The sequence below is a fragment of the Symphalangus syndactylus genome, chromosome 11 (genome assembly GCF_028878055.3).
Source record: "Symphalangus syndactylus isolate Jambi chromosome 11, NHGRI_mSymSyn1-v2.1_pri, whole genome shotgun sequence".
Classification (NCBI taxonomy): Eukaryota; Metazoa; Chordata; class Mammalia; order Primates; family Hylobatidae; genus Symphalangus; species Symphalangus syndactylus.
In genome coordinates, this window is record NC_072433.2 from 34,968,815 (window position 1) to 34,983,295 (window position 14,481).

Here is a 14,481-nt window from a genome sequence, read left to right on the forward strand (position 1 = left end):
ACAATAATAACTAATAATAAAATAGAACAATTATAACAATATACGGTATTAAATGTTTTGTAGGCCAGGCTCGGTGGCTCATGCCTGTAATCCCAGCACTTTGGGAGGCTGAGGCAGATGGATCACTTGAGGCCAGGAGTTTGAGACCAGCCTGGGCAACATAATAAAATCCCATCTCTACTAAAAATACAAAAATTAGCCTGACATGGTGGCACATGCCTGTAATCCCAGCTACATGGGAGGCTGAGGCACATGAATCGCTTGAACCCAGGAGGCGGAGGTTGCAGTGAGCTGAGGTCACACCACTGTACTTCAGTCTGGGTGACACAGCAAGACTCTGTCTCAAAAAAAAAAAAGTTAGGTAAGTGTGTGTGTGTGTGTGTGTGTGTGTGTGTGTGTGTGTGTTTCAAAATATCTTATCGTATGTAAGGTTTTCTGACGCAGTTGACCTCTGGTAACTGAAACCACCAGTAACTGAAACCGCAGGAAGCGAATCTGTAAATAAGGAGGAACTACTATGCTGGTATGGGTTTATTGTGTAATTGTCTTGGAGGGATCTCAGATCCAGACTACACTCCCACAGATGGGAGTAGAGTTTTCTTAAAGTGAAATGACATTTTCATTCTCAGCCGTCCTGCGAAGAGGTCCTTCTGGGGCAAGGAGTTAGGGCAATACATTTGGTATTGGCTACTCCTGGCCACAGTGACAGTTCCAGAAAGAAACAAGAGGCCAGTCTGATAGAAGGACCTGAGGCTGTGCCAGAACTGTAAATTACTGCATGTTTTACTTCTCTTTCCTTATTACCAATCTTCAGTAAAATCTCTGCGATGAGCTAAGACAAAATTCAGCAAACATTTTCTGTAAAGGGCTGGATAGTAAATATTCCAGGCTTTGTGCCCATGCTGTCTCTGTCACAACCACTTAACTCTGTTGCAGAAAAGCATCCATAAATATGTAAATGAATGAATGTGGCTGTGCTCCAATAAAACTTCATATACACTGAAATTTTAATTTAATATAATTTTACATGCGATAACATATTATTCTTCTTTGGACTTTTTTTCAACCATTTAAAATTCATTCTTAGCTCACAGGCCATACAAAAACAGGCAGAGGACCAGATGTGAAGCATAGATTAGGGTTTGCCAACCCCTGCTCTGGGAAATTAAAGAGGAGGGCATGTCCTTCTGGGAGTAAGACAGTAAAAGGGAAAAAAAGTGTGCCTTCCCCTGAAGATTAAGGATGGAAACCTACTGCAACAGTCACCATCAGAAGACAGCCACATTCCACGGAATGCTGATCTTCCTCCAACTTAACCAAGCCCACAGTGACTGAATTTTAGGATGTCAATGTAAGGCAACAATGCCCTCTAAACTGCTAAAGACTGGCTATTATAGAGTAAAGGATCAGTGATGTTGCTGGGACATAGAACATGCTCTGATGACACTTGATTCCTTCCTTCCTTCCTTCTTTTTCTCTTTTTTCCTTCTTTCCTTCCTTCCTTTTTTTTTTTCTTATTTTAGTTTCACAAACTCAGTGTGATTATGTTTAATTCTTGTTGGGGTTTTTTCCTAAGTCTGACTAATAGGAAATTAGGAAAGTCGAAACCTTATTATTTAAACCATAGTTAAGACTTTAGGGCTGGACACTGACTCATGCCAGTAACCCCAATCCTTTGGGAGGCTGAAGTGGGAGAATCATTGAGCACAGGAGTTTGAGACCTGCCTGGGCAACATAGCAAGATCTCTTTTCTACAATAAAATATTTTTTTCATTAGCCAGGCATGGTCACACGTGCCTGTAGTCCTACCTACTCAGGACACTGAGGTGGGAGGATTGCTTGAGCCCAGGAGGTTGAAGTTGCAGTGAGCCATGAACGTGCCACTGCACTCCAGCCTGGGTAACAAAGCAAGACCCTGTCTCCAAAAAAAAAAAAAAAAAATAGTTTTTTTTTTTAAAGATTAATTTTTCAAGACCTATAGTCAAGGGACAAAAGTAAACTAAGACAGTATACAAAAGATTCTTTGATGGTGGTCTCTACCACTGCCCCATACAAAAATTGCACCACATATGTCTTTTTCTCCACATTCTATGTACACCTTTGTGTATGTGCACACTCACATACATGTAGGCTTTCTCCAACCTTTACTTTTATGCACACTTCGAAATAAAATTTTTCATTAAATTCATTCATCTTTTGGATCAGCCAAAGGAGAACTTTGTAGACATTAATGCAGCATAGAAAATCAATACATCACAATTAGTAAAAAAAAATTGGAAAGCCTCCTGGCTTATTCTATTTTATTTTTACTCATACACGTTCAGTTTGTTTGAACAGAGAGTAATTTTGCTATTCATTCCATCAGCCAGAATTCTTGGACCAATGAAGCCAATGGACACTAATGAAAAGGCATTTTTCATGTCCGTTACATTTGACTTAACACCAAGTTGCTTAATGAATTACATTTGAGTTTCACCTTAGAGTTGATTAAATATTTAACATTTGGAATAAAAATATAGCTGCATTTGGTAGGTTAAGGGTGAGCCACAAAATGATTTCTAGCAACTGATTCTGGAAGCGCATTGTAGGAAACACTATTAAAGATTATCTAACCCAATAAACCAATAGGTTAGGCTAGAAAACTGAGGCCCAAGAGATCAGGTGGCACGCTCAAGGCAAGGTCATCCAGGTAGATTTTAATCTGCCATTTATTTTAGCTGCATATTAGACTACTTTTGAGAAGCAGAAAGTGGGACATTTCTTTTAGGATGGTCGAATCCTAGTTTTCAGAGATTGGCCCTTTTTTTGAACAGGTGTAGATTTTGTACCTGATCTCAGTGTGCATGTGTTTCTAACACCCCCAAATGAGGGCTCTGCTCTAAGGGAAGATAGGATTTTAGATGCTGCTGTGGGTAGTGCAGGGTTAAGTGCCAACGTGTTTAGGTGCAAGGTTTATTCTTGAAGTTGCCAGCTTTAGCTAATTGCAGATGTAAAAGATATGACACTAATCTTTAAAAAATAAAATAAAACCAGCACATTGCAATGAAACCACAAAATTTTTTCACTATGTGCCTTCCCTAAGGACAATTACACTAGAAAAAGCAGATTGATAAAATACCTTTTATCAATCTTTTTTGAATAAAATACCCTCTTTTAAATAAAAAAAAGTTAAAAAGGTTCTTCCCAACTTAAATGTGATTAAGGAAAATTAACATTTGATTCTGAGTTAGAAGTTGTTTGGGGTCACAAAATTGTAAGCTGCCTCGGAACAGCTATTTCCATCCAATTAACCAACTAATTTTAGAGCATTATTGAGGTATAATTGATACAATAAGCTACACATATTTAAGGGGCACAATTTGACCAGTGTTGACATATGCATACATTCATGAAGCCATCATCACAATCAAAATAATAAGCATTTCCATAATGCCGAAAAGTTTCCTATCACCTGTTGGTAATCCACCCCCTCTCCAATGCTGTCCACAGCCATCTACCATCTGCCTTTTTCTTTGTTTGCTTTTGTTTAGTTTTGTTCTACTAGTTGTCCAGCAGCCCTTTACTGAAATATTTTCTTTTGCAGCTCTTTACTACCTGGGCATTCAGCCATCTAGGAAGTCATGAGGGTGGCACCATCAACATGGCGGCCCACAGATGAGGCCATCCCCAGGATCTCTCTAGTGGTTCCAGAGAGTTCTCTGGCTAAAAATTGATGCTACATTTGTCAGACATTGTTGACAATCTCATAAAAAGTGTATTTACACTGCACTCAATGTTTTCCTGTCTCTTTCTCTCTTTTAGGGGTTCCTTGAGGGATTTGATGATCAGAGCAGAAGCAGAAGGTACTATCAAAATCTGGGACTGCCTGTTCTGAATGGTCAGTTCCACTGTAATCCTTATACCCTCCAGTCACCAGTTGCCTTGGAAATGTATAAACAACCTTTTTTGGAGACAGAGCCAAGGGATCCACCTTGGCAGCCAGGGCAGATATGGCACAGACATCCCCATCCGTGCACCTCAGATACATGGCTTTGGTCTCATTGGGTTTGAACTCAGGCCATATGGTGGGGGCAGCCAATGTTAGATAAACCCAAACGTGGGATGATGGAATAAAGTTGCACTTTTGTCTCCTTTGAGCCAAAAGCTAAAAACTGCTTTTTGTTTACATTTTCTAGAAATGTATAGAAATGAAATCCTATAGTGTGTACTCCTTTTTAGTCTGGCTTCTGTAATGCACCATAAGTGATTTTGAGATTCAGCCATGTTGTTGTATGTATCAATAGTTTGTTCCTTTTCTGTGTTCTGAATTAATTGTAAGGACACAGAAAATTAACTTAAAATGAACCAAAGACTTAAATGCTAAAGTATGAAACTTCTAAAAAAAGACAGGAGAAAATCATAGTGGACTTCAGTTAGAATAAGATCTCTTATATAGGGTAACAAAAGCATTAATTATTTTAAAAATTAATAAATTGGGCCGGTCCCGGTGGCTAACACCTATAATCCCAACATTTTGGGAGACCTAGGTGGGCAGATCACTTGAGGTCAGGAGTTTGAGACCAGCCTGGCCAACATGGTGAAATCCTGTCTCTACTAAAATACAAAAAAAATTAGCCAGCTGTGGTGGCAGGCACCTGCAATCCCAGCTATTTGAGAGGCTGAGGCTAGAGAATCTCTTAAATCCTCTGAAAAATATAAATAAATAAAAATAAATAACAAATAAATTGGACTTCATCAAAATTAAAAACTCTGCTCTTCAAAAGACACTGCTAAGAAAATGAAAAGACAAGCCACAGACTATGACAACACATGTATCAGAGGAAGGATTAGTCAGGTCATATAAAGAACTCAATAAGGCAAGGCACGGTGGCTCATGCCTATAATCCCAGTGCTGTAGGAGGCCAAGGTGAGAGGATCACCTGAGGCCAGGAGTTCAAGACCAGCCTGGCCAACATAGAGAGATCCCATCTCTACAAAAAACAATTTAAAAGAATCAGCTAGGCATGGTGGCTCATGCCTGTGATCTCAGCTACTCAGAAGGCTGAGGCAGGAGGATTGCTTGAGCCCAGGGGGTCGAGGCTGCAGTGAGCTGTATCACTACAGTGAGCTGTATCACTACACTCCACTGACCCCAACCTGCTGACTGCTGCCAGCCTTCTGAGACCCTGCCTGACTTCTACTTCCTTCCTCCTTCCTGTCTTTGCTCTTGGACTGTTTTCCTGCATCTCACCAGGAATCTGCTCTCATGACCTCTTCAGCTACAGGATTTGACTTGCTCGCAGTATCTGCTACGGTTTGAATGAGTCCCCTCCAAACTTCAGGTGCTGCCAATATAATAGTATTAAGATCTGGGGCCTTTAAAAGGGAAAGGACTCTCTATTCAATAAATGGTGCTAGAAAAACTGAATTGCCATATGGTAGAAGAATAAAACTGGAGTTCTGTCTCTCACTATAAACAAAAAATTAACTCAAAAGATGAATTAAAGACTTAAACATAAGACCTGAAACTAAAATTCAAACATAAGACCTGAAACTATAAAAATCCTGGAAGGGAACCTAGGAAAAATTCTTCTGGCCATTGGCCTAGGCAAAGAATTTATTATGAAGACCTCAAAAGCAAATGCAACAAAAACAAAAATCAACAAATGCAACTTAAACTAAAAAGCTTCTGCACAGCAAAAGAAGTTATCACAGTAAACAGATGACCTACAGAATGGGAGAAAATATTTGCAAATTATGTATCCAACAAAGGACTAATATTCAGAATGTACATTAAACTCAAATAATTCAGTAAGAAAAAACAAAGCCATTAAAAGTTGGGCAAAGCCAAAGTAATTTATAGATTCAATGCTATACCCATCAAGCTATACCACTGACTTTCTTCACAGAATTGGAAAAAACCACTTTAAACTTCATATGGAACCAAAAAAGAACCTGCATTGCACAGCCAAGAAAATCCTGGGAAAGAAGAACAAAGCTAGAGGCATCATGCTACCTGACTTCAAACTATACTACAAGGCTACAGTAACCAAAACAGCATGGTACTGGTACCAAAACGGAGATATAGACTAATAGAACAGAACAGAGGCCTCAGAAATAACACCACACATCTACAACCATCTGATCTTTGACAAACCTGACACAAACAAGCAATGGGGAAAGGATTCCCTCTTTAATAAATGGTGTTGGGAAAACTGGCTAGCCATATGCAGAAAACAGAAATTGGACCCCTTCCTTACACCTTATACAAAAATCAACTCAAGATGGATCAAAGACTTAAATGTAAAACCTAGGACCATAAAAATCCTACAATAAAACCTGGGCAATACCATTCAGGACATAGGCATGGGAAAAGACTTCATGTCTAAAACACCAAAAGCAATGCAATGGCAACAAAAGCCAAAATAGACAAATGGGATCTAATTAAACTAAAGAGCTTATGCACAGCAAAAGAAGCTATCATCAGAGTGAACAGGCAACCTACAGAATGGGAGAAAATTTCTGCAATCTATCCATCTGACAAAGGGCTAATATCTAGAATCTACAAAGAACTTAAACAAATTCACAAGAAAAAAACAACCCCAACAAAAAGTGGGCAAAGGATATGAACACACACTTCTCAGAAGAAGACATTTATGCAGCCAACAGACATATGAAAAAATGCTCATCATCACTGGTCATTAGAGAAATGCAAATCAAAACCACAATGAGATACCATCTCATGCCAGTTAGAATGGCGATCATTTAAAAGTCAGGAAACAACAGATGCTGGAAAGGATGTGGAGAAATAGGGACGCTTTTACACTGTTGGTGGGAGTGTAAATTAGTTGAACCATTGTGGAAGACAGTGTGGCGATTCCTCAAGGATCTAGAACTAGAAATACCACTTGACTCAGTAATCCCATTACTGGGTATATACCCAAAAGATTATAAATTATTCTACTATAAAGACACATGCACACGTATGTTTATTGTGGCACTATTCACGATAGCAAAGAGTTGGAACCAACCCAAATGTCCAACAACGATAGACTGGATTAAGAAAATGTGGCACATATACACCATGGAATACTATGCAGCCATAAAAAATGATGAGTTCATGTCCTTTGTAGGGACATGGATGAAACTGGAAAACATCATTCTCAGTAAACTATCGGAAGGACAAAAAACCAAACGCCGCATGTTCTCACTCATAGGTGGGAACTGAACAATGAGAACTCATGGATACAGGAAGGGGAACATCACACTTCGGGGACTGTTGTGGGGTGGGGGTAGGGTGGAGGGACAGCATTAGGAGATATACCTAATGCTAAATGACGAGTTAATGGGTGCAGCAAAACAACATGGCACATGGATACATAGGTAACAAACCTGCACATTGTGCACACGTACCCTAAAACCTAAAGTATAATAATTTTTTAAAAAAAAGAATATTACACAGCCATAAAAAAGGATGAGTTCATGTCCTTTGGAGGGACATGGATGAAGCTGGAAACCATCATTCTCAGCAAACTATCACAAGAACAGAAAACCAAATACCACATGTTCTCACTCATAAGTGGGAGTTGAACAGTTAGAACACATGGACACAGGGAGGGGAACATCACACACTGGGGCCTTTTGGCAGGGTCGGGGGAGGGGAGAGAGATAACATTAGGAGAAATACCTACTGTTGGTGACAGGTTGACGGTTGCAGCAAACCACCATGGCATGTGTATACCTATGTAACAAACCTGCATGTTCTGCACATGTACACCAGAACTTAAGGTATAAAAAAAAGAGTCTTTAAAAAAAAGCTGGACAAAGGATGTAAACAGACATTTCTCAAAAGAAGACATACAAACAGCCAACAAACACATGAAAAAATGCTCAACATAACAAATCTTCAAAGAAATGTAAATTAAAACTACAATGAGATATCATCTTACACCAATCAAAATGGATATTACTAAAAAGTCAAAAAATAACAGGTATTGGCAAGGCTGTGGAGAAAAGGAAACACATATATTTTTGTTGAGAATATAAATTAGTTCAATCACTACAGAAAACAGTATGGAGAGTTCTCAAAGAGCTAAAAATAGAACTACCATTCAGCCTAGTAATCCCACTACTGAGTATCTACCCAAAGGAAAAAAGTCTTTGTATAAAAAAAGACACCTGTACTCATATGTTCATCACAGCACTATTCACAATAGTAAACTCATGGAACCAACCTAATTGTCCATCAACAGTTGACCAGAAAAAGAAAATGTGGTATACATACAAAATGGAATACTATGCAGCCACTAAAAAGAATGAAATAGTGTCTTTTGCAGCAGCTTGGATGAAACTGAAGGCCATTATACCAAGCAAACTAACTCAGAAACAGAAAACCAAATACCAAATGTTCTCACTTATAAGTGGGAGCTAAACAATAGGTATTCATGGTCATAAAGATGGAAACCATAGACACTAGGGAGTCCAAAGAGGGGGAGAGCATGTGAGGGGGAGTTGAAAATTACCTATCCAGTACAATGTTCATTATCGGGGTATTGGGTACACTAGAAGCCAAATCCCTACTCGTATGCAATATACCCATGTAACAAACAAGCGCATGCACCCCCGAATCTAAAATAAGATATATTTGAAAAAAAAAAATTTTAAGGTGGTTAGGCCATGAGGGCTCCTCCCTCTTGAATGGGATTAAGGCTCTCATAAAAGAGTCCATGCAGAACTCAGTTAGTTTGCCCTTTCACCTTCCTCCATGTAAGGACATAGTGTTCTTTCCCTCCAGAGGATGCAGCCCTCACCAGACAACTGAACCTGCCAATGCCTGGATTTTGGACTTCTCAGCCTCTAGGATTGTGAGAAATAAATTTCTATTTTCTTATAAATTACTCAGTCTATGGTGTTCTCTTATAGCAGCACAAAAGCAGACTAAGACAGTATTTGTAAACTGAGCCCATTCACTATACTTACAGATATATATCTCATTTGTGGTTGCAGACTACAGCAGTCATACTCTCTTGATCTACATGTGACAGTAGCAGCTGAGTGGACAGTTTTATGTGAACTCAGGCTAACCTCATATGCAGCATCTTGCCTCAAGATGCACTGTGTTCTCTGTCTGCCCTGGAAGTTCTCTAGTCCTTAAGTTGCCTCTTAGCCTACATAAAAGTGCAGGTAAGTTAGTGCTTTCCACCCCTCAAGACAACCTCAAACAATGGGGGATGAGGCATATGGATGAATTCTCCAGCATCCCCTCCTTCGGATAAAAAGATTTCTGAGAGGCATTCTCCAACCTTCTCAGACGTTCCCAGCAGAATTGAATGCCCATCACCCCACAGCACTGACCTTGATAATGCTTGCACTGATTTTTCTCATTCCCTGTCTCTCTCTTCCCACTCCCTTATTCCTGCTTCCCTAGTAAACTACCCACTCAAGTTCATGTCTAAGCCTCTCTTGAGAGAATTCAGACTGCATGGCCCTCAACAAAGGCACACCAGACTCAATTCCAAGAAACAACATATATTTTCAAGAGATTATGTCATATGTTTTACTCATATTAATTCAGCTGAAATGCTGGCAAGGACAAACATGGGTTTGTAGATCCAGATGATGGTTCTGGAGAGGAATTTGAAGTCAAGAGAATAAACAAGAATGACTAGGCTTTTTGCTTCTCTGTTTTTAATAAACTTTAATAGGCAGCATTTCCACTACTTGAAAAGTTGGCCCTTGCCTCTTGATTCAACACTCATAAAAAGTTGTGATTCTTGTCCTGGAAGACAGGGCTGCTGTGTTCCAACTATAATAACAATGTGACTTCATAACCCTCCTGGGTTTAAACTTGAGAACTCCCTGGGAAAACAGTCCACCTCCTTGCAAACACTATGAAGCCTAATATTACCAATTTGCTGATTCATCCAGTATCTAGAACTAGAATGACATAGTCACAGATATTCTGGATTTTTTTGTTTTATTTGATTTTATTTTTAACCCATTTATGGCTTTTGTTTTTTCACAACCAATAGAAAATAAAATGCACTCATTTCTTCACTCTGCAACAGGAGCTCAGAAGAAAACAGAACACCGTGAAGATTTTTCTTGGCGTACCAGGTTTCTTGAAGATGTGTTGCCCTCTTTTTATTCACGTTATAGCAAGAGGGGAAATAAGCTTTTGATGGGGTAAGAAGTACACATCTAGAAACAAATCTAATTCATTTTCCAAGGCTTCATTCACTGCCCTCACCATAAGAACCTTCTTGGAGCTCCATGTTGACAATCCCAGCACTCTTTTCTCACTTTTATAGCCAATTCTTTCACTGTCTCAACAAAAGGGCAAGGCCATAGCTGGTGGAAGGGAGATTTGCTTCCACTGCTTCCTGAAACCCCAGTTTATCATAACTTTTTCCATGAATTCAGGACATATTTCTAATCAGAAATACTATTTTCTGGGACTCAGACAGCTGAGTTCCAGAGATGTCTCTGATATTAACTTAAAGTATGACTTTGAGCAAGTTCTTCCTCCTCTCGGTATGTGAAAGAATCCCCTTTTGGACAAGGTAGCCCGTGTACGTGGCTCTAAGGATAATAGGAGCTTTCACCAAGCTAGCAGATCATAAGGTGTATACCCAAATACACAGGCTTATTTGGATACTTATAATCAGCGCACTTTGAAAAAGTATTTGCTAAGTGGTGCCCTGGGCAAGACACCAACATTCTCTCTACCTCAGTGTCTCTCCTGTATAAAGCAGGCATAATAGAACACGATGAGGATGAAATGAGTATGGCATTTCCCCAAATGAAGGAGGCTCCCCACTGATGTCAAATTATCTTCAGCAACAGTTGGAAGAAATTTCAAAGAAGTCATTTAGGACAATGTTCAGAGACGGAAATTCTAAAAATGGTGACATTTTGCAAGAGAGGATGTCTTTAGCAAAAAAAAAAAAAAAAAAAAATGAAGAATCTTTGCGGCAACTGTGGATGCTGGTGTGTATTTTAAACTGTTGAGTATTTAATAATTATTTTGGGGAGTAATTGTGATTGTAGACTCTTAGGAGTGCAAGTGTTAAGCAAGGGGTAAAGTGATGTCAGCACTATATTTTATCATCGTTATAAGTTATAGCATTTTGGAGCACCTTTAAAAGGAGTGCTGGGCTTGGCATGGCTGTTCACGCCTGTAATCCCAGCACTTTGGGTGGCTGAGGTGGGTGGATCACTTGAGTCCAGGAGTTTGAGACCAGCCTGGGCAACATGGCAAAACCCCATTTCTACAAAAAAAAAATACAAAAATTAGCCAGGCATGGTGGTGCATGCCTGTGGTCCCAGCAACTCAGGAGGCTGAGGCATGAGAATCACTTGAGCCTGGGAAGTTGAGGCTGCAGTGAGCCGAGATGGGAGGATCACATGAGCCCAGGAGGTTGAGGCTGCAGTGAGCCGAAATCATGCCACTGCACTTCAGCCTGGGCAACAAAGTAAGACTCTGTCTCAAAAAAAAAAAAAAAAAAAAAAAAAAAAGAGAGAGCACTGAAGAGTTACTTATGACTGCGCTCCTCAGGCTTATTCCATCTCCCACCAATGACCCCCAAAGAGAAGATACTTTCTCACTCACTATAATCCAGGGAGTCACAGTGAGTATAACAAAATTCACATCCCGGACTGTGATCACTAAGTAAATCTTTCATCACCCAATTCTATCTGTTAAATATTGTACTTCTGATTATATTCCGAAGTGTCACAGCTCACTCCGTTTCCAGGGGCAGTAAAAATTTTATGTTTGAGCAGAGAAATCTGTGAGACAGAGAGAGAGAATGTGTGTGTGACAGAGAGAGAGAGAGAGAATCTGAATTGTATTTTCCTTTGTACTCTAAATACTTATAATCACAGAGAATATTCTAGATGTTGTTATAACTCCAGAAGAATTATGCTCAAGGAATTAAAACAATCCAAGTTCAAATATATACCCAGACATACACACACACATATATACAAACACACACAGACACACATACACACACAAACACACGCACACATACCCTCAGTAAAGCTAAATCAATGCGGCACATGGGTGAAGAGAAAGGACTATGTGCTTTAAAATGAAGTTGACCTTGGTTGGAATTCTGGCCTGCCACCCACTTAGTATGGTTGAGAGCCTTATTCCCACAGACTGGGTTTAAATCCTGATTCTACCATTTGTAAGTTGTATAACTTTGGACAAATTACTCCAGCTCTCTTTGTCTCTAGTACTTCACTGTAAAATGGGGCAAAAACAGTGCCTATCTCATAGCAATGTTCTGAGTATGAAGTGATACAACACTTACAGGAGCTTGGGAGGGGCCAGGCACGGTGGCTTATGCCTGTAATCCCAGCACTTTGGGAGGCTGTGGTGGGCGGGTCACCTGAGGTCAGGAGTTAAAGACCAGCCTGGCCAACATGATGAAACCCCATCTCTATTAAAAATACAAAAATTAGCCGGGTGTAGTGGCACATGCCTGTAATCCCAGCTACTAGGGAGGCTGAGGCAGGAGAATCACTTGAACGCGGAGGCGGAGTTTGCAGTGAGCCGAGATGGCGCCACTGCACTCCAGCCTGGGTGACAGAGTGAGATTTCGTCCCAAAAAAAAAAAAAAAAAAAAAAAAACAGCTTAGGAGACTACCTAGCACATAAGTAGAACTCAAACATCGGCTATTACTATCGTTATTATTATTATCATCATTATTAACTAGTTACGTATCCTATGCAAGTTACTACTCTCCCTATTCCTCAATTTTTCCTTCCATGAAACAGGTATAACAGATTCCCATAAGACTAAAATGAGACAGTGGTGAGGAATTATCTGGAACAGTGCCTGGGTAAGGAAGCCCTCGCTCAGTTATATGAGAAAATGTCATCTGAAGTGTCCCAAGTTTAATGGTCACTAGTCAAGAAACACTACACACTTTGAAGTAGCCAAAGGTGGTAAAGCCTGAAGTGGTAGCCAGCTTTATTTATTGTCAAGGCCAGCACTTTCATCAACTCTCCTCATTAAAATTTGCCAATTAATGAGCAGTGGCATACCCCTTAGCAAAGGTCAGCAGCAACCTATGCAAACTTATCAAAAATTCAAAGAGGTACAGAGTTTGGGAAAAGTTCATTCTTCCCTTAATTAACAGATCTAATTACAATCCTGACATAACAAAATGCAAAACGTACTCTTCAAAAGACACCGAGTCAAAGGTTTAACAGCCCAGATAACCTTCTCCTTTGCTACAGGCTGACCCAAATGTAGGGGAGGGGGGAGGAGAAAATCTTAGAGTACAGTCAACAGGGTTGATGAAAGGGCTTTTCAAGAAATTAAAGCTTAGAAGCGCATCAGAATCCCAGAGCAACAAAGGAATTGAGAGGGAATAAAAACATTCCTACATCCTGGGATCTGGATGAACACAGAGTCAAGGCTTTCACTAATTTCCCTTCTTAGCAAATGTCAAAGTATTTATTTGGTGACCTTTCCTGGTTAGTTATGAGTAGCACTTTAACATCCTAAAGAGTGTGGGTCTGTAATTGTTGCCTCATTTAGATCACACCTAAAGTGCAATAAGATGGAACAGTTCTGCTGTGCTTGTTTCTGAAATAGGTCCAGAATTTCAAATCAGGAACCGCTAACCAAAGGCTTAGAAAAAGGCAGCCTGACCTGCAGCTCATTCCCTCCTCTGGGCGCTAGCATCTTGAGAGGGTAAGCTCGGTCTGTTTCATGACCTAGGATCAGTTTCACCAGAGACTTTAAAAACTCTGGCAGCTTCAGGTTTTGCTTCATTATATGAAAGTGAATGAATGGGATGATAGAAACCATTAAATCTTAGTGCTTTCTACCAGTTTCAACAGTGTTCAAAACTCTTCATCAGCAAGAGACTTTTCTACTCCCAATGCCTCAAAAACTTCTACAGAAGTTCCTGAGAAGTATACTTGTGAAATAGAATAAACATATCACAGGGGCTGGGCACGGTGGCTTATGCCTGTTATCCCAGCACTTTGGGAGGCCGAGGTGGGTGAATCACCAGAGGTCAGGAGTTCAAGACTAGCCTGGCCAACATGGTGAAACCCCATCTCTACTAAAAATACCAGAAAAAAAAAATAGCCAGGCGTGGTGGCACGCACCTGTAATCCCAGCTACTCAGACGTTGAGGCAGAAGAATTGCTTGAACCCAGAAGGCAGAGGTTGCAATGAGCTGAGATTGTACCACTGCACTCCAGCCTGAGTAACACAGTGAGACACCATCTCAAAAAAATAAAATAAAATAAATACACAGATCACAGGATATTATTAACCTGAAAGAGAAAACTGGTGCCCAGAGAAAAGAAATGACTTGCCTAAAGTCAAAGAGAAAGGTAATAGTAGAGGACCCTGCTGTCCTTCCTCACAGGGTCAGATGTGCTTTCTCTACCCACTTAGTCATTTAATTGTCCAATAATTATTGAATGGGCCTCTTGCACGTGTTGGACCTTGTATAGTCACTGGGAAGTGG

The 14,481-nt window shown here is 40.0% G+C and overlaps 1 long non-coding RNA gene and 1 pseudogene across 1 annotated transcript in view; one reads left to right on the forward strand and one right to left on the reverse strand.

Moving 5' to 3' along the window:
- Nucleotides 1-14,481, reverse strand: part of LOC129493245 (uncharacterized) — a 98,057-nt gene that overhangs the window by 19,039 nt on the left and 64,537 nt on the right. The gene's annotated exons all lie outside the window — the stretch shown is intronic.
- The window catches only part of LOC129493310 (transmembrane protein 254-like), a 214,345-nt pseudogene continuing 212,382 nt past the window's right edge, over nucleotides 12,519-14,481 (forward strand).